Below are 27,420 nucleotides of genomic sequence, written 5' to 3'. Positions count from 1 at the left end.
TTGCTTTTAAAATGTTTTCTAAAGTTAATAAAATATGATATTGAAGCCTTAAAGTCACATGTTTATTTTTTTATTCAAAAAAGTTTAGTGAAATCATTTGCACCCCACGCGACTAGTTACGTGACCATTAGACGAGACCAATGAAGCGTTAACCAAATATACACGGTAAAATGGCCTTTAGTAAAGCTTAGAAACATATATTATCATTGACGTACATAACATCTTTATAAACATTAAATAGGTGTATGACGCAATAAATAGAAATAAACTCTATCAAATCTTACATAAGCTGTCTGAGCCACTTAAACTAATACGACTAATAAAAGCTACAATGGAAAATACTGAAGACTAAATTAATTTATAACTTTCCACTGAAGAGAGACGCCAAGTGGACGGGATTGGAAATAACTACAGGAAAAACAAAGGTATTAACAGAAACACAAAACATCATCATGGGGGATGGCATTGGACCAATTGAACAATTCTCATATTTGGAGATCGTGTTATGCAGGGATGGCACGAAAACTATAAAAATAATCATAAGAATAACATAAGCAAATGGAAGAATCCCAATCGCTGGGAAGCCGCAATGAGTGATATAGTACGGAATCTTCTGGATCTTTTGCGTTGGATGAGATCAGCATCGGCTAGGAGTGGAGACAAAGGTTTAGATAGGTCAGAGCCCGACTTCGGCTACAGAGTCATAGAAGAAGAATTGCCGAGTTCTTCAAACCTGAAAAGTACACACTCATTAAAAGGTGTGTAGCATCGCCATCATTCTTACTAAGCCGATTCGTCGTAATGGGTTTCAATCCAAAATCGTTTCATGAGAAAAAAATTAAACTACCCAACCCAACCCAAGATTCTCTTTTTCCAATGAATACTTTTTTATCTCTGATAGTAGAAATCTAATCTAAAACTTTTTAGTCTGTTAGAGACTAATCTATATATGGACTAAATCAACCCAATACGGACTTAGTTAAGTTTATATCGTTCAAATACCCAGATAACATTGATTTGAACTTATGCTCTACAGTAATCCTGGAAATTGAGAGTGATCCTGTATGATCTCACATTGAAACACAACAAAGAATTCATCTAATTGTGCATTGCATGAAAGGTACTCATTAAGGCCAGAGTAGTAGCTATAACTGATTGATTTCTTTCACATTCTGTTACTATCAGCATATCCCAAAAAAATAACAAATAAGAGCAAGATTTAATAAATAATATAATTTATTCCTTATGATTGTCGGTGCAACAAATACTAATAATTGTTACATCACCATATATGATAGTAATAGATAGACGTGGATGAATCTTAGCCTATTGTGTACGTGAGCTACAAATATAAAAATTCAAGGATTTTTGGCCAATACAGATTAGTAATTACAGGGCAGTTGTAGCCTTGCTGTGATGCAGATTACACTGATTTATTCTTACTTCACCTATAAACTTACATACAATAAGGATTAATGTAAATTATGGTGATAGCATTCAATCCTGGGTCTCCAAGTGTTCTTTATCGCTGCATGCTTTTTACTTTGTCATATTTATAACATTTTCTCTCCTTTTCTTTATTTCTGCTTTCTTTGTTATTTACCACCAACAGTTTTCTTTCTTCATACCTTTTTTTGGTAGTCTGGCACTGTGGCTTCTTCAGTATTTCTAGTCTTCTTTGATTAATCTTAGTTTCTGGGTTACATCTTGCCTTTTTTAGGCTACATATTTTCATTAATTCTGATTTATTTTTGCTTTCTTTCTCATGCTTTTTACTTGTTTCTAACTTCTTGACTAATTTTTAGGTTAATTATTCTGGTTTTACTACACTGGAATGATGGCTTTCTGCCGTTATAGTATTGAAAATATCCTACCATTTTAGTGTAGCTGGTTCCTAAAGTGATGTTTCACTTAGATGGCAATAATCAGTTTAGTTATACAACATTTAGAGAGCATATGCAGAGGTATATGCATGTACTTAGTAACTTCAGATCACAGACAATATAAATTTTACCGACGTTATCTATTAGTTCTAGCACGATGTTGTGGACATCATAGAAATTAGGACCAACAATTTGTTATTTTCGACCTGTAACATAAGAAATACAGTTTGATTTGTTCTGTATACACCTCAACGTATCCCACATAATATCATGTAAGGCAATTGATTCCTCATCATTATGCTTGGCTCTACAACTTGTTGTGGACCTAGGCCTGTCTTAACAGTTCAGCATTCTTAGGTCCTCCACATCGTCTACAAATCATTTCTTCGACTCACCAACCAATTTTCAGGTCCAGGGCGATCAAAGATAATTCTTGTGGTGCTTTTTATGTCCATTATGGCTACATGGCCAATCTATCTCAACCTTTACACTTTGACAAATTTATCTATCTCTGGTTCGATATTGAAGATACAACTCGAAGTTGTATTCTCTTGGTCTTTTCGTATTAAGGTCCATGTTAACGACTCATACAACTTGATGAAGACATAATTTTATTTATCTTGGTAACCTAGATATGACGCTGTTTTTTAAGCCCATGGAAGCATTTGTTGGCTTGAATTATCGTTTTCTTTATTTGTTCACTGACCAAATTTTTATTATTTATCAAGGATCCCAAATATACGAAACTGCTAACTGTCTCTATCTTGTCATATGTAGACAAATAATGACTATTAGGAAGTGAGTTTCATTATACTTGGATAAGATCTTTTAAATACTTATATGTACTTAAGATTTCATGATGGTATTATTTAACATCACGATTTAATATCATAAACTCCACCTCCTAGGTATAATAAATTAAAGTAAAATTAAGTAATTATTGTAATATTTCGTAATCATTAATCATTAATCATATAAATTTAATTAATAAAACTATAAGAATTTTTTATTATTTTTAATTTTTATGATAGAAAATGAAATTCCCTAGTAATCACGTTTCTAAGATTAAGCATGATAAGTAAGTATTACCTCGAAGCAATACAGATTCTTTTCGATGCAATTTACCATAGTTGCGAAGCGATCATAAAAGGTGTACTTGAAGTTTGAATTACACTTAAGATTCTGCAATATCATCATAGAAGATTGGACAGGCGTGATTGGGGCTGATTGAGCATGCACCGGAACTATTGAGATTTCCAACCCGATATGACCTAATGATACACGGTTTGATAAGCGGGAAATTGTAGACATCTTTATAAAACATCTTCAAAGTTGAATACCCACATTAATCATCTTGTCTATTTTTATTTAGGGTGATATCATAATTTAAATACACACATAACTTTTTTTAGTTCGAATTTTGTTTATCAAAAACAATTCCTTATCATTTCCTTCCACCAACGCCCAAGTTCTTTATGCAACCCACACTTAATTCTTTTTCTTCCTTAACTTTAAGATAAAATGTAAAACATGTAAATGCAATTGCATGTAGTACGCGACCATTACGAGATTCGAGCCTATCATTGTGTGGTGCCCTTGACGTCCAACGCATTGTCGTATTTCCACTCTTAATGACAACAAAAATTACACCACGGGTTGGTCGCAATTACCATTATCTGTCAAATGAGTTAAAATAACGTATGTAAAATGCCCCCATTTAGAACATAATATGGTATCATCTTCCCGCATTTAAACCGATATAATTTCCTTTAATATCCTTCCTCTGTAATTATTAAAAGAAGCGGGCGATTGTATTTAAAACTCGGTGGTGGGTCTGTTTAGTGTTTAGAAGAAATTTGATTACCGAACCTACATAATTCATAATGAGAGAGAAAGAAGACGGATGAATACAAGCTTAGTGGTACATTGTGCTTTTCAAAGGTCATTTCCTATTCAATACAGAGACCCCTATGCCACTTTAAACGTAGTTCTTACGTTCGTCTAGGATTACAGACGAGAAAAGCTTACGGGGAACCTTTTTGGTGAAGCGCCCACGCACTCTATTGTTGTACGTGAAATTTATGGCTTTGTGGAAACGCTGTTGCGCATAAGGTCTTCGGTTACTTCTGGGGACCAATGCAGGAAGGCGTCCCTGTGAGTAATCCTTAACTACTTACTACGTAGTTTATGGCCCGTAAATTGTCAACGTAGACGGGGCTGTGAGATCAGATATTTTGTTTTAAAATACGAAATACGAAGCGTTTTTATAGGCTGTATTCTTTTACTAAGAAAAGATCTTAATTTTCGATAGTTAACTTTAAGACAACAAATTTTTCCTGTTATCTTTGAATTCTCCAGATAAAACTTGAGTTGATTTAATTTATGAAGTGTTAAATGTAATAAAGATATCAACCTGTCCACGAGACATATTAATGGATGACCGACGGAAATATCGTGTCATTTTTCTTAGCCATACATTTAAAATGACAAATTTAGGGTGTCAGTTCATAACTCACGAGATCTCAAGATAACGTTTCGATGGTTATTGATGATCTTCAATAAAAAAATCACCTTCAAAATTGAAAATACAATTTTTTTAACCTTTAAATCATTTTGTATATGGAAACCTAAATATTTCTCGAAGTTCTCCAAGTAGCGTACCCATAACACAACAAAAAAAACATGAAACCAAAAACTTTATCGCCAATACATCGTCCAGTCTGCACCCCATAAATCGCGGTCGTTTCGAATGGTCGTGAAACGGTCAGACAGAGAGGGAAAGAAGAGATGGGCGGTAAAACCTGTAAAATAGGATCCGAAAGCACGGTCGTTCGGATTCAGAGGGGTAAAGGGCGTCCACGTCGAGGCTTATAAATAAGACATTATCTCGTGGCGGCGGCGGCGGCGGCGCGAGCTGCGCTTATACTACTTACGATGGCGGGACGACGTGAGGTGTTTCCGTTTTTTACACCGCTTCATTTAAATATATACAGCGTCGGTCGGAGAATGGTCCGCGGTCGTGTACAGCACCGTCAAGAAGCGAGCTTCGACCGGAGAAACCTCGAAGAGGTGTAGAGGTACCCCCGCTGTGGGTACCCACTGAGGCCAAAGGCAAACCAAAGGAACCACTGCTTTTGTCTACGTCTGTGGTATAAAAAATTGTATACAGGCGAGAAATTTTTAATTCATCTATTTTCTTTTCTTAATATTTTAACAAAGAACTACAAGATACTTTAAACAAAATATATTTAAACAATCAAAAAGTTATCCATACACATTTAATGTTACTTGATTACAACTATGTTTGATTTTATAACTAACTTAAAGTCAACATTACCTTAATGCTTAATGTTGATAGTAGCACATTTATTCTGAGTAAGTTTGCAGTCAAAAAGTTATCGGAAAAGTAACCAATACGATAAACATATTTCTGATATGTCTTGATAGAATCGCGAAACATACAAAAAATACGTTTTCTCTGAAACTCATCTGATGACTAAAAAATTTTAAAATGATACAATAAATTTATCCTGAATTTTTTCCCAATATTTAGTAAATTGCATTGCAACTTAATGTTTTTAAATAAGCACCAGATAACAACAGAGTAAATGCTGCTTGATGGGGTAATTGTATAATCTACAAGGTTGGAACAAAGTTGAGACAATAAAACAGGAAACAAAAGTAGAAGAAAAGGTCGCTTAAATAGCGACATTGTGAATAATAAATGGCAGAAAGGAAATGAACTTCACTACTTTCTATTTCATAGAATTAAGCCAAGATTGGTTCGTAGATGAGAAAGAGAACTTAGGTCGTTATTAGAATATCTAATTTACATATTACTATTTATTTTATAAGTCTTACAGAGCATACAAAACGGTAGATTTGATTAGAATGAACGAGATTATGTTAGAAATAACAACCAACACATGATGTCTGCACCATCTATGCCAGGAAAAGAAAGGTTGTGATTAAAAAGGGATATACTTATAGCTGGACTGAAAGCGTAAATGAGATAAAAAGAATACATGAGATAAATAAAACAAAATGCTTTACAAGAACGAAAAGAAACCAAACCGATGCGGATGTGTGACCAGTGGGTATGGAGATGAACAATAGTTCTATAAGAAATGGATGAGCTACGTAAAAAGAGACAAATGTGTAGGAGATACATATTAAAGGCAAAAACAAGAAATGTTTGCTCAACGCAGTAGACGTACGAAATACTTTTAGGTTTGCATCATTGGAAGAAAAAATGAGTGAAATTCATGAATCGAGAAGAGATGTACCAAAAACGACAAATGCATACTGACAGAAACTAAAGAACTGGAAAAATATGTTGCAAAAATGAAGAACAGAAGACACCGTCAGAACGAGGTGATATACGTACAGAACTCATTACATATGAGGATGAGATATTATTCTACCGAATCAATGATCTAATGAATTTATGTATAATCCAACAAAAAAACCAAAAGATTGGAAAATATCACCTACACACTATCTACTTTTAAAAACGGTAATAGAAAGGACCCCAGCAGCTTTAGTGTAACTAGCACATTTAGCCGCTTATATGGGAAAACCGCAGAAAAAGCTGAGAATGGAAGTGACTGGTATAATTAGCGAAGATCAAAGTGGATTCATAATTCATATATTTACATTGCAGCAATTGATTGTAAAAATGAGGGCTAAAGATGAAATACACATACCTTTTACCCTAGTAAAGGGTTAAGGCAGGGGTGTAGCTTGTCACCAATTATATTTAATCTTAGATGCTGCAATAAAAGTGTGGATAAGATTATGCCAAGGTATTCCGATTAATGACATACATTTACGTACATTGAGCTTAGCTGATGACCAAGCAGTTATAGCACAGCAACCGAACCCAACCCAAGCCAAACAAATATACCAATAGAAACCGCCTGGAAGAAAATAAAGTAAGAGTGTTGTGTATTGCACTATTTAGAAGAGCTATGGCGTTTGAAAATGTGAATGTAGCATCGGAATTTGTGATTGATAGTATATAGCTTAAGAGATCTTACTTAACAGATCGAATAGTTGAATACTTCTTCTTCTCTCCTATCTTTTATAATAATAATAATATTTAATAATAATAATAATACTAAACCAATTGGTATACAGTCGTCTCCATAATATGTAACATATAGACATAAATCCAATCTAAGTAAAATATAGAAATATAGAGTCAGAACTTAAAGACAAAACAGAGACAAATCTAGACAGGCGAGTCCACTAGTCTAACTATCCTCGGCGGATTGGCCAAAACCTCTTCAATATCAAAATAAGTCTTATCAATTAAGAACATTTTTGGGCGCCTTAAAAGAACATCTGGAGATAGCTCTCTCTCTTGGCTGTGTAAAACATTAAACAGTTAAACACAATAATAGTTTACACCGTTTTTTGATCGATCCAATCTGTTTTTGCCGTATTATTATTATACTGTTTTTTTCGTTTGTAAATCCATATTGTTTGTAATATATTTAATGCATTCTAGCATATACAGACGTGGAAGCGTCATACACCTAAGCTGTCTAAAAGTTTCTCTGCAATTGTCGCGATATCCCAGACCTCCAACTATTCTTATTACTCTTCTTTGTATCCCGAAGATTTGCTTAGCCATACTAGAGTAGCCCCAGGCTATTAGTCCATAAGTGATATGGGATTGTAGCAGTGAGAAGTAATACTATTCGCTGCGCATGAGTGGAGACGGTGACAGATAGTTGTCTCAGCAAAAAAGCAGCAGAACTAAGTCTACCGGCTAGCTTAACCCCATGCTCAGCCCATATCAGGCCCGAGTCCAGATATAAACGCAAAAACTTGCATTCAGGAACAGGTTCCACCTGGTCATCTGTGCGCAAGGTGAAGACTATGTTAAGTGTCTTACTTACATTGAGGGTCAAGTTATTACTATTAAACCAAACCTTAGCGAATTCAAATGTATTACATTGTACCGCTGTAGTCGCATTCAAAACAGAGCTTCGACTAATAAATGTAATAAATGTATCATGAGCATATAATATACAAGCATCTTCACCTAGTACATTAGGTAGGTCATTGATATAAATGAGAAATAAAATAGGGCCCGATATGGAACCCTGTGGCACACCGTATTTAATATTACCGAGGTCAGAAAATTGTGAATTAAATTTGACATACTGTTTACGGTTGGACAAATAGGACGATTTTAAGCCGCAAGCATTACGAGATATGTTGTACATGTATAATTTCAAAACAAAATCAAAATCCTTTGTTAAGTCAACAAAAGAGACACTGCAAAATTCTGATTTCTCAAAACAGTCGACAATATTATCCAATAACTTCAATACTGCACTTGTAGTTGATTTACCGTGTCGAAAACCAAACTGAGTCTTGCTAAACAATTTTTTACATTCGAAATACTGTACTAATTGATTTTTAAGTAGGTGTTCGAAGATTTTTGACAGTACGGGCAATATGGTTATCGGTCTAAAATTCCCGGCAACGTTACGGCCACCCTTCTTGAAGATAGGTGTGATACAAGCAGTTTTAAAAGCGGCCGGAAAAATAGATTCACGAACACAGTGGTTTAGTAGCTTAGTTAGCGGAGTAACTAGCAACTTGCGCACATGTTTAATCATTGCGACGTCCAGACCAAAACAATCATAGAATTTGCTATTTTTTATCTTATCGATCACATCTCTCACCTTAACCTCGGAAAAGACGCTGAAGTATCCATCCTGTGACGCGGGGTGGTTATCGCTCTTCCTGAGGGTCAATGTTAGTTCGTATTGCATTAGACAAGATTGCTGGAATTTGCAGAAAGTAATTATTAAATTGGTTAGCAGTTATGTTACTCGAGGTAGCGTGTCGCTCGTCTTTTCTATGCTAATTCGCGATGCTCCAGATGGCAGATTGTGCATTTTTGTGATTTTCGACATAACGATCGTGAACTGCCCTCTTTCCGTCGATTAGAGCTTGTCTGTATTTTTTGCGGTAGTCCTCTCTTAATACTTTCATATGGGGATTCACATTGGCCAGATAAGCCTCATTAATGAGTTGCAAATTTGTACGCATAATGTGCAGGTTCTGAGTAAACCAGGAAATGTTTCTGCTTTTATTATTAGATTTAATTTTTATATCGGGAAAAGTATATGAAGCAGTTTCAGCGAGGTAGTTCGTTAGGACATTAGGACTCTTGTGTGATTGGTCTAATAGTGCGTTCATTAGAGTGCGACTCTTGACGAATGACAACTATGTATGCAATCTTCTAATACGGCTCCCCCTGTCTTTCCTCAACAGTTCATACTTTCCACTGGGATGATAAACTCTGGACACCAGACATCCTGGACGTCTGGTTCCATGTGGTTTTCCCACTCTGGCGATTTTCAACAATCTGTGTTCTGGCATTCTCTCGACATGGTCTTTCCATTCTCTCCATCTGCCGTACGCCCATCTGATTCTGTCCTACAACCCACATTTTTTCCAGATATCTTCGCTTTTTATACAGTCTAGTTAAGTTTTGCTCGTAGGGTTTTCGTTTCTGTGGTTATAACAAAAATTTTGGTTCTGATATTTTCGTCCTTGTTTCAATGAACTATGTCATCATCGGTCTCACAATTGTCTACAGTCATCACACCGATTCCACCACTAATCTTGTGATTTGTATTCTAACTTCATCTTACAGGGCTCTATTGGTCGTTTACAGAGATTAAGACTGCATTATCTGCATAGCACATAATTCTTATATCATTCTTGCCCAACCTATACTCCCTTCCACCGCGCATCGTTTCTTCAACTATTTCGTCCACCGCTAAATTGAATAGAGCTGGGTTGAAGTTATCTCCTTACCTTACTGCAGTTGTAATTGGTGTACTTTTCGTGAATTCTTTTAAACTTTTCCTAGTACTCAATACTTTGTATTCTTCGTATATTATTATGCCTGATCTATTCTGAACATAGAATTTCCGATATCTTGCGTTTCAACTTTTGGATTTTATGCAGTCTATCGTTAGAAGGTCATATTCTTTGTCTCTTGTTCTGAAGTGCGTCGTTATCTTTATCGTTATCATTGGTACAAGTTTTGATAGCAATTTCAGAAGGTTGCAAAACATCAGCTTTTCTACAGTGGTCGCTTGGCGAGTTTCGACATTTGTGTATGATATATTTTATCTTTTTTATATAAACGAAGTTTTGAACTTAAGTGTAATAAGTTTGTAGAGGACTAAAAGGCGCTACGTATAAAGGTTGCAAACAGTGTAGTATGCCCGGAAAAATGTAAAAAGTAATATGATTCCATTTGCTCGAACAAAATCAGAGACTTGCAAAGTTTTGTTGTTTGTTATGTGACCATTAAACAGTAAAACAATATTATGCCTGTTGCAGTTAACATAGTTATAGAAATGTTCAACCACTCAAGACATAAATCGCAACACTGGCAATGCTGCTCTAATTTTGAGTACAGACTATTTGGGATAATTTGTAGTAGTTGGTAGTAATAGTTGCTGGCTAATTTAATAAAATTATCCAGCAACTATTGGGGACCTTCAAAATGCCTGGTTGCAATGTTGAGATCAATGTAATTTTTTTTATTAATCATTCTAGTATGTGAAAAGTAAAGCTTGACCAAGATTTGAAAGTCATGGAGGCACGAAATGTGCATATCGTGGCTAACTATTGTTGGAGCATTAGAAAATCTCCACAGCTATAAGCAAAATATTACTTTCTACTAATAACATGTCTGTGGGCAATAAATTAGATGGTGATACTGGACATAAAACATCTTTAACTGTAAAGAGAAATTCAAACACGCAGTATTAAAAAATATAAATAAAAAGAAAACAATTTTACATCACTTTTTGTCCATAAACAACATCCTCATCTTCACAACACTAACACCATACAAATGTAGTATTCTTTCTATATACGATCCAACAAAGTGATAAATAGAACAACACTTTTTACGACATAGTAATAAACAACGTTAGCGAAGCATGCAACATTCACATTCAAAGATCTTGAAGAATGGCTCCTTCTTCTGGTTGGTGAGGAGAGTCGTCGAAAAGCACGAACGGCGCAAGGAGACGTAGAAGAAAAAGAGTCACGCTAGCCAGGCGAGAGCGGCGAACAACCCGGCTAAAATACATCCACTCGACGGCCGATTTATTGGTTCGGGCGAGCACAAAGCCTCTGTCCGTGTCCGTTTTTGCACTTTGTCGACACTTGCCGTAGAGAGAGTCTCCGATGGAGTGGCTCCAAAGGCGATAGCAGCACGGTCACGGACGCGACCTCGGCACCAACTCGCCATGAGACGAGACTGCATGAAGATATCTTCGGTTTTCATATGGATCGTACAACTACGAACCGTGACCAGAAATACAATCACAATGATTTATTGTTTAGAATATCATCTAGTTATATGATTCACAAAAATTTTGTTTATTGTTCAGGTTCTTACTAGTTTTAAGGTCTTTTATGCCGTCAGTTATGGAAGCCGATCAAGTTTAAATGTGCACCGGGTCGAAAACTTCCTATCCGTTTTCGTTGATGACGAGGGAGTAGAATGAGTATGATGTGAAAAGCATCAGCACGTTTAAAACGGGTCACTAATCGAGGTTCCTTTCTTTTTGTCCGGTGCGTTTATGGCCCGCAGCCAGTCAGATGTAGATGTCACGCGGTTTATTGTCCGATCCGAGTTATTCATTGGCTGTCACGCGTCTGGCCGACCATTAAAACCGTCGAAACGAGCAGTCAGAGATTTCAACGCACACCTGCTCTCCTTCTCTCTTCTTCAACCCCGCGCGTTCTTCTTCAATGCATGCACGTCTTAGGCACGCCACACGAAACCGAATAAAAAGAAGAATGGTACGCCCCGGAGCGTACCTGGAAAACCAGTGTGCGATAAATAACGCGTGAAATACCGTCAAATTATCGACAGCTTGACAGGTTTCAACTAAAGAAATGAAACGAAAAAAAGTAAAATTTCTATTTATGTATGGATGGGAATAATTTTTGTGACAGTTTGCTTCAAACATTAGTTTTAGTTAGGGATGAGAAGGAGAGTAATATTTTCTTATTGGTCGTTTTTTAAAATAAAAAGAACAACGTAGATTTCTATCCGCTTACCTGTGATCGGCAAAGAACCAAAGGCCGTTTCGTGACCGAAGGCGGTACAAGCTGTTCTTTGCCGAGATTATATACCTGAGGAACATAATTAAGACATTAGCTCTCGGACGGTTTCTCCGCAAGAACCCGGCAATCTCAGATCAGACTCTCCTCCGATGAAACCGTTCGATTTGTGCACGCCGTAGTCGTTATAATTTTCTTTCGCAAATCCATCAATTCTGCCATAATGATTCAAACAATTTCTTCCCCAGAAGTTCAAACGATGATGCACTAAAAGAAGCCAATTACCTCCCGGCGTAGTTACATCAGATTTACCAGCAGTAATGACCGTTTAAGACCTCCCCGCTTCGTGCGCACGCTTTTACCACCGGCATTCCTGTCCTTCCGAGAACCTTCATGTTCTGTTTTCTCGTTGTAAAGAAACACACGAGATACAAAGGCCAATGCCGCAACTCTCGAAGACTAATCAGAGTTACTCTGGGAAATTGCTTGATAATTACGCACAATTATCTTTGCGGCACTCGCCAAACGACTCCGGCTACATCCATCTTCTCTTTTTCACCATGCAGAGGATATGCGAAATTAGTGTCGTTTTACTAGCGGCATCCCGTCTTATGTCGTAAATTCATGTGGAATCCTAGTAATTGCTTTGAAAAATTAATGTAACATATAACGATAATTACTTCTTTTATGAATCAAACGTTATATAACTAAGAGAACGATAAATCACATGGAAGATAATGGAAGCTTTCAAAACACTATCTTTATACATTTTTAACGGAAACAAGAATGTTTATAGCTCAGTAGACTTAGCAAGATCTTCCTAGAAAGAATACTCCCCATGTGTTCGGGGAAATAATGGAAATTAACAGGAATATATTCCTTGAAGGACTCATTTTATGTTTCGGAGACATCAGATAGCATTAAGTTTCCTGACTTGCCGTCTTGCGATTTTCCTTGAAAGATCGTGTTAATGGAGTTCAACAAGCCATCTTAGAAGAGGGGTACATAACTGATTAAATGCAATTTTGTTGATGTTCTAGAATCTTTAGTGTATTGATTAAATAGAAGAATGCAACTAAAGTATACTAAAAGAAAAATAAATTAATTATAAGATCTGTTAAATATGAAATATAAGGAATGCTATAAGATAAGATATAAAAAAAGATTGTAAAGGCCAAAAAGAGATTGTTATATGAGAAAGATTAGAAAAAAGAAAATTTTCATCGCTATTTTTTTAAACCGTTATTAATTCATTTTTAATATGAAAATTGTTCACCATAGAAACTTCAAATTTCACCACAGCAATTCCTCCATTCTTAGCAATCATATACATAGTTCAGTTTTTTCTTTATCAAGATCCTTCCATTTCCTCAACTACTACCTCAATCGTTCATTTAAAACCTTTACCATTATACACATTCCTGTTGTTAACCGTTAACCTGCCACATACAGCTATGTATAGTTTTTCAGTCACATGCTTGTCCTTACAGCCCTCTACGCACTACTCACGTGCATTCCACTCCGCCGGAAACACTTCCTCTTTCAAACAATCCACCCATCACTCCACGGGAGCGTTTTTGTCTCCCTGACACTCACTACTGAGCAACTTCAATTCACTTCATATAAAATGTTGAAGTTTGTTGAAGTTCAAACATGAACTTAACCTTAATGCTGACAAGTTGACTGCGATGCTGTCTAGAAGTGGATGATTTACTTTGACTGAACATGTAGTAGTTGAGAATATAAAGAACAAGAGTTCAAAATATTTTTCAATTAGATGATTTCAAAAGTTGTTTCCCTTTAGTGGTTTGATCCCACTACATTTCCTACACCTGTATATAACGTTTAGTTAGATGGTATTCATGTGGTTAGAGATCTAAGTACGAAATTCAGGATGATATGACCGATTCGCAAACATTTCGAACGAATAACCCGTGAATTGATAACTGAAGTTCTACTTGGGCCTTGAATAGGTCAAACCGGTATAAGTCGAAGTAGGGTTCAGTGGAATGGTAACCAGGGTCAGTGAATTTGATACCACTTGACCTTTTCCTCTAATGTCATCTCAACTCGGTAATAAGCAACAGGCCCTTGACACTGTAAGAACTGCAGGAAATATCTGAGAAGCCTGTGCTGCCATAACAACTGCTTTGTTACATAGTGCGTTAGAGTTAGTTGATCTGTATTCGGATGTGCTCTTAACAGAATGATAATTAATATCAAGAAATCCTCCAGACTTTAAGTGATTAATTTGTTTTAGTTAGTTTCTCCGTGAGTTTGATGCCATAGTGTCAATAATGATGATTGTAATTCGCTTAATCGTTGAAGGGTGTATAGATACAAGTTAGTATCTTCGAAAGACATCTATGAACAGAGGAATAGATAATAAATTGGTCTAGCAGAGAAGGAGGGGAAAAGTTGAAGAATATAGAGAGACGAAACAGTAGGAGAAACAGATTCACAAAACGGAAAACTAGGAAGTCTGGAAAATCTTAGGCAGCGGAACGAAACGAGAATATTCTATGGACTCAATAAACAAAGAAAGGGGTTTAAACCTAGACCTCAATTTAATATTAAACAGATGGACCCATATTTTGATCAAGTGCTTAACGCGAATGTAGACGCTGACATAGCTGCGGAGACCCATAGAAAAGTAAATGAACAAAGAACAAGAAGTAGCAACACAAACAAAGAAACAAGAAGCCCTTCAAAACCTAAGAAATAAAAAGTCACTTGGCAGCGACCAAATCTTTGTAGAATTCCTCAAACTACGAGGGATTCAACTAACCTGTCAGTTACACAAATTATTGGAGCAAATATGGACTACAGATAAAAATACCCCACATCTGGGGACCATCCGCTCTATCCAATAAGAAAGGAAACCTACTGAAGTGTGAACATTATAGATGTATTACGATGTTCCTTATACGTAACAGCTTCTAGGAGAGTACCAAAGTGGAATCTTGTCAGGTAGATCAACGACGGACCAAATATTTGTTCTACGACAGGTAGAAAAACAAAGATGGACAAACTATATGATGTAGGTAAATCTGGCAAGAATGACAATGACGAACGTCAGATGCATAAAAATACAATATAACATCTCAAATAACATATCACGGTTATCCTACGTTGCGCGACTTTTCAATCATCCTCCATGTTAAATTGCCGAGACAAAGTAGGTTTGTCAAATACAAACTGTCAGATCTTGTTGGACAAGATAAGCCATCTACACACCGCGAGATGATCATAAGGTTGCTTTCCGCAAGATGGTATTCCATGGTTTCCAGAAGTTAACATGGGAAGATTTTAAATTAACAGTCTGCATATTGATTTTTTATTGGCAATTGTATCCTACTCAGCTGTTGTAGTAGTTTGTGTGGGTGGTGAGCGGATTTATGTATATTGACGTACAAGCTACATAGAATCTTCTGATAGATTTTTGGATAGTGTCGTGGGACTGGGTATTGCCGCTGTAACTAGAAAGGTTTAGGTATATTTATAAGATTTGAGCAAGAGACAGCATTTTGTAATGTTCCGCATCTTTTCAGTTTGTTTGTCAGATATTGATCTGTAAAACTTGGTCGCCGACGTTCTTCATATACATATTATCACATCGAAATAATGGTATCAGCTTCATAAATGTTAAGTTTATATTAATGGTATCTGAATTATCCCATTTTCACCGGAACTTACATGTTATCCTAAATTGCGATTCATATACTACACAGGTTGGGTTACTCTCTCCGAGTATATATCACAGATATATTTTATGTAATATCTTTTCACTGGAAAAGCTGCAAAACTGCTGTATCCACTATGTTGGCTTGGGACATAAGTTATAGTTGATCGACTTAAAACAATCTAATTCTTATTGTATTAGATGTGTTGCTGATGTTGATGGTAGTGAGTCTAAACAACAGAAAATGTAATTGGCCAGTAGTATGTAATATGCGACAGCATATTCTGTCCTATTCAGCATAATACTTATTTAGAAGTTTTGAAATAAAGCGAAAGTTGCGTTGTTATTTTACTATCCTAAGAACAAATATTCATGAAGAGTAATCTAGAGAAAACTATTAAGAATAGAGTACACTACTCCACAGGAGAGAAGTGCAACCATTTTCTAAATTATGGTAATCAAAATTAGTATCTTCTATGATTTTTTAAAGCAACGATTTCCCTCTTTCATTAACGAGTTTTCTAGATCAATAATTAGAAACATTTCATCAGTTCGATGTGTTGCTTTGAAGTGGATGTATATCATTACTATCATGATATTACTTTTTAAGGTGTCTCCTATTCGAGAGCGTTCCCTCATGAAATGACAAATTGCATGATTGAACGACTCTTATGCTATCTGATTGTAGAACTATCTATCTTTTTCGATGATCTTTTTCGGCGACCTTTTCGGGATTTTTCTGTATAGATACAAAATCTATGATGCAACAGAAGAGAATATCCTTCGGATAATTCGATCATTCTTAGGCAAACATCCAAGAGTTTCTAAAAAAAAGTTTTATTTATTTCCTGTATTGCACCACTGTCATATTTGAATCTGTAGCTAAAACTCATTACTTCACTTCAAGTTTGTATAATCATCATATCTTCGTATCTATCTATTATCTTAATAACAGGCAGTTTTACTTTGGTTAACAATACAATAATCATTTCATACACGATAAATTAATGACATGGTTTTTGAAATAGTAATGAAAATTATAACATATTTTGATCTAACAACTATACGTAAATTCTTGACATGATGTGGTATAAACGAAAATGTTCAAAGCATGCAGATAGATCTGTTTTATGATCGAGTACTAGATCTGGATGGCTATACTTCTCTTAGATGTGATAGGGATGCCCACTCTCACTCAACTCGAGTAACATTAAGCTCATTACAATTAGCAATAGACACTTGAAAATTGCAATCGGTGTGTTTAACAGACTTCATTAAGTAAGTTTGTTGAAGCACTTGAATTATCACTCTCAAAGATTCACTTCACGGTAGACGATTTCTTTCTGCTCTCCTTGTGATTATCTTTTAATTTTGTACAAATTGTGGAGGACCATACTGGAGTGGTCAATTTCAAACAAATATGAGAAGTTATTTGATTGACGATATCACTGAAAAAGTTGGTTTATTTAACGAGGTGTTCCTTATTTGATGTGTATGTCTCGGTATGTGTGCTTCATAACTGGGGAAGTGCAAGAAAATTGAGATTACTAAGGCATCGAATAAATTCTTAAAATCTTCATTGTATTCTTTGAAAAATTTATTACCCTGCTTTCATTTTGACTTTCTCTTCTTCTTCTTTGTACCCATTATTCCCGGAACCTATCCACCTATTATTCTTGAAGAGGGTTTTTATTCTTCGACCATTTTTTTTTTAATTCCAAACTCCCCCCAGAGTAAGCACGTACACAAGACGAAATATCTTAATAAGCGAGCGGCTAGATGCTTTGATCTTCGCCGCGTTCCCGATGGCACAAGGAACAATTCGAGTTGTTGTTCGGTCGAGGAGAAGAAGTCGAATTTAAATCATCGCTGTAAAGGCAGTCTTTTGGCGGCGCGGTGGCGGCGGTGACGCCGGTTATTACCGGAGGAGGAGTGGCCCGAGGGGTCGAGGAGGAGATAATGAAGTTGTTAAGGACGGCTGTCTTCATTTACGGGGCCGGATCTATCGGGACGTTGACGCCAGATGGCCGTCAGAGATTATGATGCACCGAGGCGAAGAGAATCTGTCCAAGAAAAAGACTTGTGGGATGAAAGAGGTTATTATGGTTAATATTTATACAGAAGGAGTTTTTTCCGGGAATTGATTGTATCAGTTTCTTAGAAAAATAAAAGAATCCTGCTTATTTTTTTTTTGTTTTCGGATGAAGGATAAAAATGTTGGGGTGGTTTTTGGTTAAAGATAAAATTTAAGATGAAGCAGATGCGAGAAAATTTCAAATTCCCAGGTCGGAATTTAGACAGATTTCTATTCTAAAGTAGAACCATATGCTCTTTCGTCCCGGCTATTTCGAACAGAAGAAGCATTATTAAAATGGTTTCCGATCGGCTCTAATTAGTCCCAGTCCCTTGAGCCCGAACAAAAAAAGAACCCCATGAACCTGGCGGCGGAGGCGACTTGAGACTAAACTGAGATGATCCCATCTTAAACGGTCCCAAGTTGTTTGTTCTGGCAAAACTGGTAGCAGCCGCGTTTTCGCCTTATTTCTATACTCGTCCTCGTCTACACAACTTCTCTCCTTCTCGCTTCCTCCTCAAGAATAAATATTGACACTGGAATCACTTCAAACCGTAAACATAATTAAGCAAATATGAACTGTTGAATGGTTAATAAATAAATGGGTTCGTTTGCTTTTCCATCTCGTAATTTAATTACTCCGATAATTGACTAATATCGAGTACTTAATAATAATAAATTTAAAAATAAACTTATTAATTTGAATCACATAAATTTACTGCTTTATTCAGTAACAAATAATGGTATTATTTTTAATCCATAAAACGTCAATTTATAGATATATCTCGTTAACACTGGTTGTCTAACAAATTTATCGCCCATAAAACTCGCATAGAAATTTGTAACATCGTTGGCGCCTGGCAATAACATTTTAATTGTTGAGTATACAGTATACACCAATGTTTCTACATTTTAATGTTACCGCGCAAATAAAACGCGCGTTAAAGTTTATTTTAATAAAATTAAAATTTTATTTGTTAAAAATACAAAAGTTAAAATGAGTTCTTAATGGTTGCAAAGTGTAGACAGAGAGTGAGGGTCTGACGATGAAGCAATTACCGCATCTTAACAGCAACGCGGTTGCCATTATACCAGGGCAATTAGTAGCCGATTTTTTCCCGATAATTACAGACCAAAAACCTGTTCGAGTCGCTTTTTGGCGCCTCGCATTCCCACAGGTAATTGGGGAAACATATCCGAGATTATCCGTCCTTCGTTTCAACGAAGAAAAAGAAAAAGCTTAAACAAAATAAAATAAAAATTCCTTATAAACGCTTCAAAACACTCGTATTTACGACCGCTTTTAAAATTGTTAAGAAGTATCAAATGACTCCCTTGGTCTTAAAAGACGAGGAGAAGAGAAGAAAGGATAGGACCTGAGAGAAGTGTAGAAAAAACTTACAACTAAGGAATTTCGAATTCCGTTAGTACAACCAACGAAGGACGGATGCTATGTGTTGCTGGATAGAGGATGACACGTGACGCTACGCGAGAGTTTGTTATTGTTGTTTGTTACTCACTACGTAAGGGGTCAGTGTACCAAGCTATTAAGAAAGCAACTGGTCCGCTGGATGCGTTAACTCGACTCTGAAGATCTCAAGACAGGACTGGATTCAATGGTTTTGTAAGAAATCACTAAATTATTGGTTCTGAATTTCTTCAATTAAAGTATTTCCATGGTACTCTAAACTAAAATAAATACACTGAAAAGTTAAATCAGCAAATCATTGCACATTTTCTCAAAATTAGATACCAGCACAGTATAAAAGGCCTTCGCCACTAAATAATCTTTCATTTTGTGTTTGAAATTGTTACTCTCTAGCAATCTTATGTATTTCGGAAGGACATTGTAGAATTTTATGCCAAAATAATTGACTCTATCCCTGGCAGTTCGCGTTCGAGAATAGTCCGTAATTAAGGTATCACCCGCTCTAGTGTGGTAATTATGATAAGTATTAAGAGTTTTAAATTTGGAGATATTACCCTTGATATATAAGAGACAATGGAGAATGTAAAGCGAAGTTAAAGTCAGTATCTGATAATCAATGAAATTGGTTCTACAACACATTTTCGCTGCACACCAAAAACCCAATCCATATGGGCGGAGTGACCCCAACTAATTAACGCGTACGATACGTGGCTGAAGAAATAGCCGTAGTATGTGTTCATCACAACATTGAACGAGACGAATATGATGATATGAATGACGAATACAATGACATTCAGTTTTTTCGTCAATTGGTCAATGTGGGCCTTCCACGTCAAACCAGAGTCAAGACCCCAGGAACTTGACCGGCTCGGTACACGACCTGAGACATTTAAGTGAAAAGTTTAAAGTTTGTGTTTTTTCTCTATTCATGCTTAGTCTGTTGGCCTGAATCCAATTTGAAATGCAGGCTTGTGACTCAGATATGCATTGACGCAAGGCATCGGCATCTGTTGAGGAGACCATTACGGTTGTATCATCAGCAAAAAGGATGAGGTGGGAATCATGTGGAATGTTACTGGGTAGCTCGTTGATAAATATCAAAAACAGGAGTAGCACCATTCTGAACCCTGAGGTACACCATACCTAAGTGGAAGACAACCGGACTCTAGACCGCCATGTGAAACATACTGCGATCTGTTCGTCAAATAAGATTCGAGAAGATTTATGCTGCTGATGTCCATATTGAAGGCACTAAATTTACGAATTAGTAAGTCATGAGAGACGCAGTCGAACGCCTTTGTTAAATCATAAAAAGCAGCTCCCGAATAAATATTGGCGTCCGATGTAGACCTATTTCTTTTAAAGCCAAACTGTCCGGAAAACAGTAGGCTATTGGAATTGAGGTGAGTTGCCATTTGTTTGTTTAAAATTATTTCAAAGATTTTCCCGAAAATTGGCAGAATGGGTATTGGTCGGTAATTGCATTTTTTGTGAATAGGAATAACCTATGCAACTTTAAAGCAGTCAGGAAAAATCGAGTTTAATAAGCACTAGAATCTAGACTGTTGTGCATAACGTATCACCAATTTGTTGAAACTTTTTGTATGTTAGCTTGGCACAATTGTTTCTTGTTTGTCATGAACCAAAAGAGGCAAAACTGCGATATTATCCTTCAAGATACGATTTGACAGTTCTGTTTTGATTAATACTACTAAATTTTTGGAATTAATTACACTGGTCTACAGTGGTTTTGTTGCCCTAGATATAAGATTGATTTTGGTTATATTTATGCTCACAACTCATAAAACTATCAATGATTTTGTAAGATTTGCTCTCGTTTTTTTTAAATCTTTATTTTCATTTTACATTACAAAAATTGGAAAACAAGAAACAAAATAACCCTCATGACGAATAATGACTAATGGACGAAATAATTTGTAGTAAAAGATTTGATATTTACTTACAAATCAAAAATACATAGAACATTTTAAAATAACATCACAGCAAGTGTTCGAAGTTATTTCCCATATTTTCTATCAATTTTGCTCCCCGAATCCACGATCTCCCACTAACGCAGCCTAAACCAGGGTGTTGGCGGACTATCTGGGCAGCAGTATATATCTGATTTTGTAATATTTGCTCAGTATTAACTTCCGTGGCGTACATTATGCTTTTTACGTGGCCATTGGACCATCTCGAAGTATCCATCTTCCAGGACAATCTTCCAAACATATTATCTAGATGTCGCCGATTATATCGGATATCTAGGAAACTAAAAAACTTTTACTTAAATTTCTTTCATCTATTAGTCGTTATTTGTCATGAGGAATAAATCCCCAAGTTTATGCGTATAGGTTGAGAATCAGCCTGTATTTATAATGTCAGTTTTGTTTTAAAAAATTAGGATACATCGAAGTAAATAGAAAACATATGTTATATTTCCATAAAACACCTTTTATGAGCTTTTCTTTTATAATTTTTCAGGGGATAATCCCATCGACCCTGATACCTTTTACCTTGTTCGTTTTAATTGAAACAAAATATTAACATATGACAACTTATCGAGATTCACGTGTAAGTACTTCAATATTCTCTGAAATAACTGAGATCTTACCTATTCTGCGGAGCAAGGTGTCTGAGAGTGGGGATCACGTGATGTTTGTATGCGCGAAAAAGTTGCGCAGAAGCCTAATCATGCCTGGAAAAGAAATTTTATGACTAACAAGCCGATAATTGTTCAAAATATAAGATATGTAAAAATTATAAAAAAACAAGAGCACATTCAGTACTTTCAGGAATATATTCGTAATCTGGGCATTTAAAAACATAAAAATTTGCACAGATATCCAGGGCTACAAAAAAAAATTTTGTTGTAGAGCTATGTTATTGCTTATAACTTGGATAATACCAATTATTCTAAAATTGGAACGTTGCGCATCACCTTACTAGTGTACAATCCCAACTTCAAATTGCTAATCGGCGAAAATAGTTATACTTAACATTATAACCTCACTGATATTAGTATATTAGATTAATTTGTATACAAATTAATCTTACGTTGTCTAAATCCAAGGTTTCATCTGAACCGTCTTATTCAGGTTCTATTTAAGTGTTACCAATCTAACTAATGTTAACAACACCGTTGAAAACAGAAAATGAAAACGGAGGCACACTTTGTAACGTCAAAAATTGGTTATCTGTGAAGAACAATCTTAAAAACCATCATCGTGTTTATGGTCTTGTAAATTTATTTTCAAAGCGTGATTAAACAGAAGTTGTATAATAAGAGAGATATTGTTAAAAAAATTATTTATTACGACCCCACATTAGTTGTCACTGTACTATGTTGCCAAATCAATTGACTAGAAATGATTAACTTTTTTGTTTGTAAAATCTTTAGACAGATTATTTAGAAGATGTTCCTTTGAATGTATGTCTAGAAATGAGGTTGCTACAAGATGGCTTCATTCAAAGAATGTGTTTGAAACCCCCTCGATTACCTTTTATATTAATATTTATTAATATTATTTATTTGTTTGATTGAATTGATTTAGATCATCTTCGTAATTGCGTTAAGCTGCAGCGGCAATTCGACGAGCGAGACATTGCGACCAACAACACGATGACAACAACAAAAAAATTTTAACAGTAATATCTTTCTTATTGTACAACTTTTGTTTAGACATTTTTACGTTAATGATCTTCTTTTATGACTTCTTTAATATAAATTCACAAGGCAAGAAACACCCTCTTTAGTTGATGATATTAAGAGGTTTAATGTCTTTTCCCACCTGGTTCAAATATCTAGTCTTGGGCAGGGCTGTAAATCTTTTTACCTTCATTCTTTCCACCTATCTCATCCAACGTAAGCGGCTGATTTTTATGAATATGACGACATTTCGATCAGAATACACTGCATATAATTGAAAATTATAGCGCCTTCGCCATTGGCCATGTATCATCACGTTTTATTTTATAAATAATTGGTGGATTGTCGATTAGTACGCATTAGTAGCTATCTAACAGATAATATATTGTAAGCCGAGTTAAACAGGGTGCTTGGTCTGTTGTTGGCAGTGGATCGCTTTTCTTGTGTAATGGGACTATTATGCCAAGATACCATTCTTAAGGTGTTCGCTTAGCTGTGCATATGCTTGTGGCAAGTTCAAGAAGCGTCTGCATCAGCTGATCCTCCTTTTTTATTATTAATTTCAGGGCGATTTTATCTGTTTCTGGTACTTTATTGTTTTTTAGTTCGTTCATTGCTGCCATTGTTTTGCTATGCCAGTAGTTCTTGTTCTCAGTTGTCCAATGAGTTCGGCAAAACCTCTTCGTTCCATTCTTCTTGTTCTAGCCCAGTTTTTTTTCATAATAAACCATCTTTCCAGTAATCGCCTTTCTCCGTCAAAATTCGTCCCTTTTTGTCCCTGCACATTGATTTCTACCAATTTTCCTCGTGTTCGACTGAGTTCTTAGTTTTTCTAATTTTCTCATGGATTTTTTATATTCTCACTTTGTTTTTTGTTTAGTTAGCGTCAATTAAGCCAGAGAACATAGAGTCAATTTACATGATTAGTTGTTATTGAACAAGAACTAGATAAGATTGAAGAAAAGGTGATAAATGTGCAAGAGAACCTAAGCCAAAAGCCAAATGTTTAGGATGTTCATATAAAATATATTTAAGAAATGACGATGAACTGCATGGAGTAAAGAGGAATCCCATGATGTTGCACAACGGTTATTCCCTGAACATAAGACAATTAGGTGAATTCAAAATCAAATTAAAGAGAAGTTACCTATAAAGCCCTATTAGAGTAAGTATCCTAAGAGTCGTATCTGCATATTTAGACGTTTTCAGAAAATGCGAAAAATGTGTTTATCTTTTTGCCATCCTAAGGGCAAGCAAAGCACTCTTCGTGTCCAAGTGCAGCGAATGAAATATTCATTTTACTGACTACTTCTCTATATAAATAATAGGAAAAATTAATAGTTGGATGTTTTGCCTTGAAGTTACTGTACATCATCACTATGGTCATATCACTTGCAAGGTATCTCGTATTAGGAGCGTGCTCCCTCCTGTAATGAGAAATTGCATGATTGAACAACTCTATATGCTGTCTGGTTATAGAACGATCTATCTTTCTCGATGAACTAGAGCGACCTTTTTCGGATTTTTCTGCCTGTATCTGCGACGCAGCAGAAGAGAATGCACTTCGAATAATTCGATCATTGTTAGGCAAATATCCAAGAGTTGCCAAAAAAATATTTTACATACTACCTGTATTGCCTTACTTTTCGTATTTTTCTCAAAATCTGCGAAAGATGTAGATTCGACTCTTATTCTTAACAGCGCAGTATAGGTTATTAAAGTACCTCCTTAAAGAACATCCTCAACATGTTTTAAAACAAGATGATTGCATTCATTATTTGTATATGCAGTACATGAAAGGATGCTTGGAATTGTAACGAGTTATTAAAAACCTCATCACAGCACACAATCGATTAATTTGTATATCAAAATAAGGATACTGATAGGAGATGAAGAATGTCAAGCAAGTTAGGTGACAATACAAAAAATAAACGACAATTTATACTGATATTAAACGATGAGTGTATAGAGTGCTTCATAACGAGTAGACCTTAGGTTCACCGTTAACTCCCGCTCTAAGAATACCACCTCTATTTAATCTATTGAAGATTAAGAGAAGGAACAAATTCGACATGTTGAGATGATTACATTTCACTGATAACAATACTACTCCTGCCGAGCATTATAGGTCAACGAAAATTAAAAAAAAAAATGCTGAAATGTGTTGTTAAGCATTTGAAGATGTTGCGTTAATATTTAGACAATATTTCCTTGCGAAATTATATAAATATATGTATTATTTACGACTCAAAAATACTGACATATCTCATTAATCTGGCTATACCGATAATATATGAGGCGTCTGTTTGTAAAAGCGACTACATCCATATTTTATCAAAATTCACTGGCAGTGGAAAAGTGCACTGTAAAGCATGCTTCGTGATATGGTAAAGCCAGTTCGTTCAAAAACTGCTACATCCCACTTGGAAGTGCATTTGAATATGCTAGTATGTTGCAAAGACGGCTACATCCATGACTGAGTTTATTGCAAAACTGTATCGCGTGATATCTTGATTTTGAGCAGGGACAGCTGATTGTTCGTTGTAGCTGTTAAAATAATTAAAAGTGTTGCTACTGTTTATTGAAAACAACATTAAAAATGGAGAAAAGTGCCGAAGAAGTTCCCCCAGGCAAAGCACGGAAAGAAGTTAGTAATCCTAGCGCATTGAAAAGAAGCCAAGAAAAAAAGCGTAGGTGCGTACTTAGTTAGATAACTTAGTTAGTATTATTTTTAGTTTATTTAAAAAAAAGCCAAAATAAAAATACTGTGTTGCTGGGAATGCTCACCTACTGGTATGCCTTGAAAGCCCCAAATACTTTAAAAAGAGTGGAAGTTGGTTCTCTATGGTAGAGCACTTATTTCTGCCACCGGACAGGGTGATTGCACAAATCGAAAAAAAAATTCGCAAGATAGAAATAACGGTAAAACCCGACTAGTACTTTAACATTATCAAGCAGCATGCTTGATATTGCCCTCTCTATAATTGGAAAATCACGTTTGAAACATTTATAAAACCTTCTATTCACAATCAGTGGCACTTTCTGATACAAGGCGAATAATTCAGAAGTTAAAAAGGAGTTCCAAAAGGTGTGATGAAACGAGGAAAGCAAATTACAAACTTCCACTTTTTACTAAAATAGATGCCTCATGTATAAGGTTATTAAAAAACTTCAAGATATTTAAACCATATTTAAAAAATGGCGTGCAAAAATGATTAAAGAACTAGATCATAGATGCATTCCAACTAATAAAATAGGATGATAAACATTCAATAATAAAGAAAAAAGTCGTGAAAGAGAAGGACTGGTCGAAAGTTTGAGAAAAGTCTGCTTATTTTTTAAATAATGCCAAAGACATGAATTCTGATTGCTTGAGTAATTTACAATCACCACGGAAAGTTACAAAATTTGCCTGTTTGATAGTTATAAACTGGAAAATTGATACTTACAAATCGTATCTTAAGAATTAAGACAAAGAACATTTTAAAACAAATATAATCGATATTTTATTTTCCCTTAAATATTTTAATATTTGCCATAAACATCAGTGTTATGATCCTTGGGATCCAACTTTGCAACACTTTTTGTATATTGTTTCGTGTAGTTCAGTTATTACAATTTTTTAAACAGTACAATTTGAAAATATCGTATCTCAAAAACGATTTTTAATGTGCCCCAAATAATTTATCTTAACCATCCATAAAAGCGATGTTATGCTATTTAAACCCAACACTGCATATTTGATTGTCCAAAATAAAATAATAATTGAAATTCAAAAATCATATCCCAAGAACGATTTGAGATTTTCTGAATGAAATAAGAAACAATTAACATTAAACAATTAAAATTAATAAAGTTTCTTAGTGCCATAAATAATTTCTTATTTCCATAAACTCCATTGTTATAATTTTTTAAATATAATTCCAAATGTTTGATTGTTAATGATTTGATAAATACACTTGGAAATATCGTATCGCAAGACCGATATGAGATATAATGATAAGATATGCAATATTTCAAAGCAGATTTAATTAAGTTTTAATGTGCCACAAATAATTTTTTACTATCCATAAACACTGATGTTATGATTTTTTAAATCCAACTCTACAAACTTGCTTATGCATGATCATAAGAAATTTAAACAAATCGTATTTCAAGAAGATCTCAGAATTTAATTAATCACAATACATATTCGTATTTCCATAGATCAATGTCAAAAGAATAAGAAAATATCTCTGAGATATTGAGAGATTTTTCATTTCAGTAATGCAATATGCTAAATTGCGAGAAATTGATGAAAAGCTGTTAATAAAAAATACTGCTTAATTCATATTAGTGATAAAATTATAAGAGCTTTGAAAATTTTAGCTTATATCTTTTATTCTCTCTAAAATTAATCCGGACCTGTATTCTTCTCCACCCCATCTGTCGGGCGTCTGAAAGTCGGGAGTACAAAAGAGAGACGAAACAACTAAAAAGGGCTGATACTTTCAGTAAGCAAGAAGAGGAAAGGAGCCCCCAAAGGAAGTGGTACGGCACTCACTGTCAGCTTTTCTTGGGCACAACTTAATCTAGAGGAGG

General features: G+C 35.3%; 1 long non-coding RNA gene across 1 annotated transcript; it reads right to left on the bottom strand.

Moving 5' to 3' along the window:
* Nucleotides 1-5,112: 5,112 nt before the first annotated feature.
* Nucleotides 5,113-17,512, bottom strand: LOC111424026 (uncharacterized). Its single transcript, XR_002707564.2, has 2 exons — nucleotides 17,292-17,512; nucleotides 5,113-17,206 (listed from the first exon to the last, which is right to left on the bottom strand). It is a non-coding gene; the product is annotated as an uncharacterized lncRNA (long non-coding RNA).
* Between the last annotated feature and the right edge of the window lie 9,908 nt (nucleotides 17,513-27,420).

Source organism: Onthophagus taurus, chromosome 7 (genome assembly GCF_036711975.1).
Source record: "Onthophagus taurus isolate NC chromosome 7, IU_Otau_3.0, whole genome shotgun sequence".
Classification (NCBI taxonomy): Eukaryota; Metazoa; Arthropoda; class Insecta; order Coleoptera; family Scarabaeidae; genus Onthophagus; species Onthophagus taurus.
Note: the sequence above shows the minus strand (reverse complement) of the source record. Positions and strands in the feature narration are given on the sequence as shown.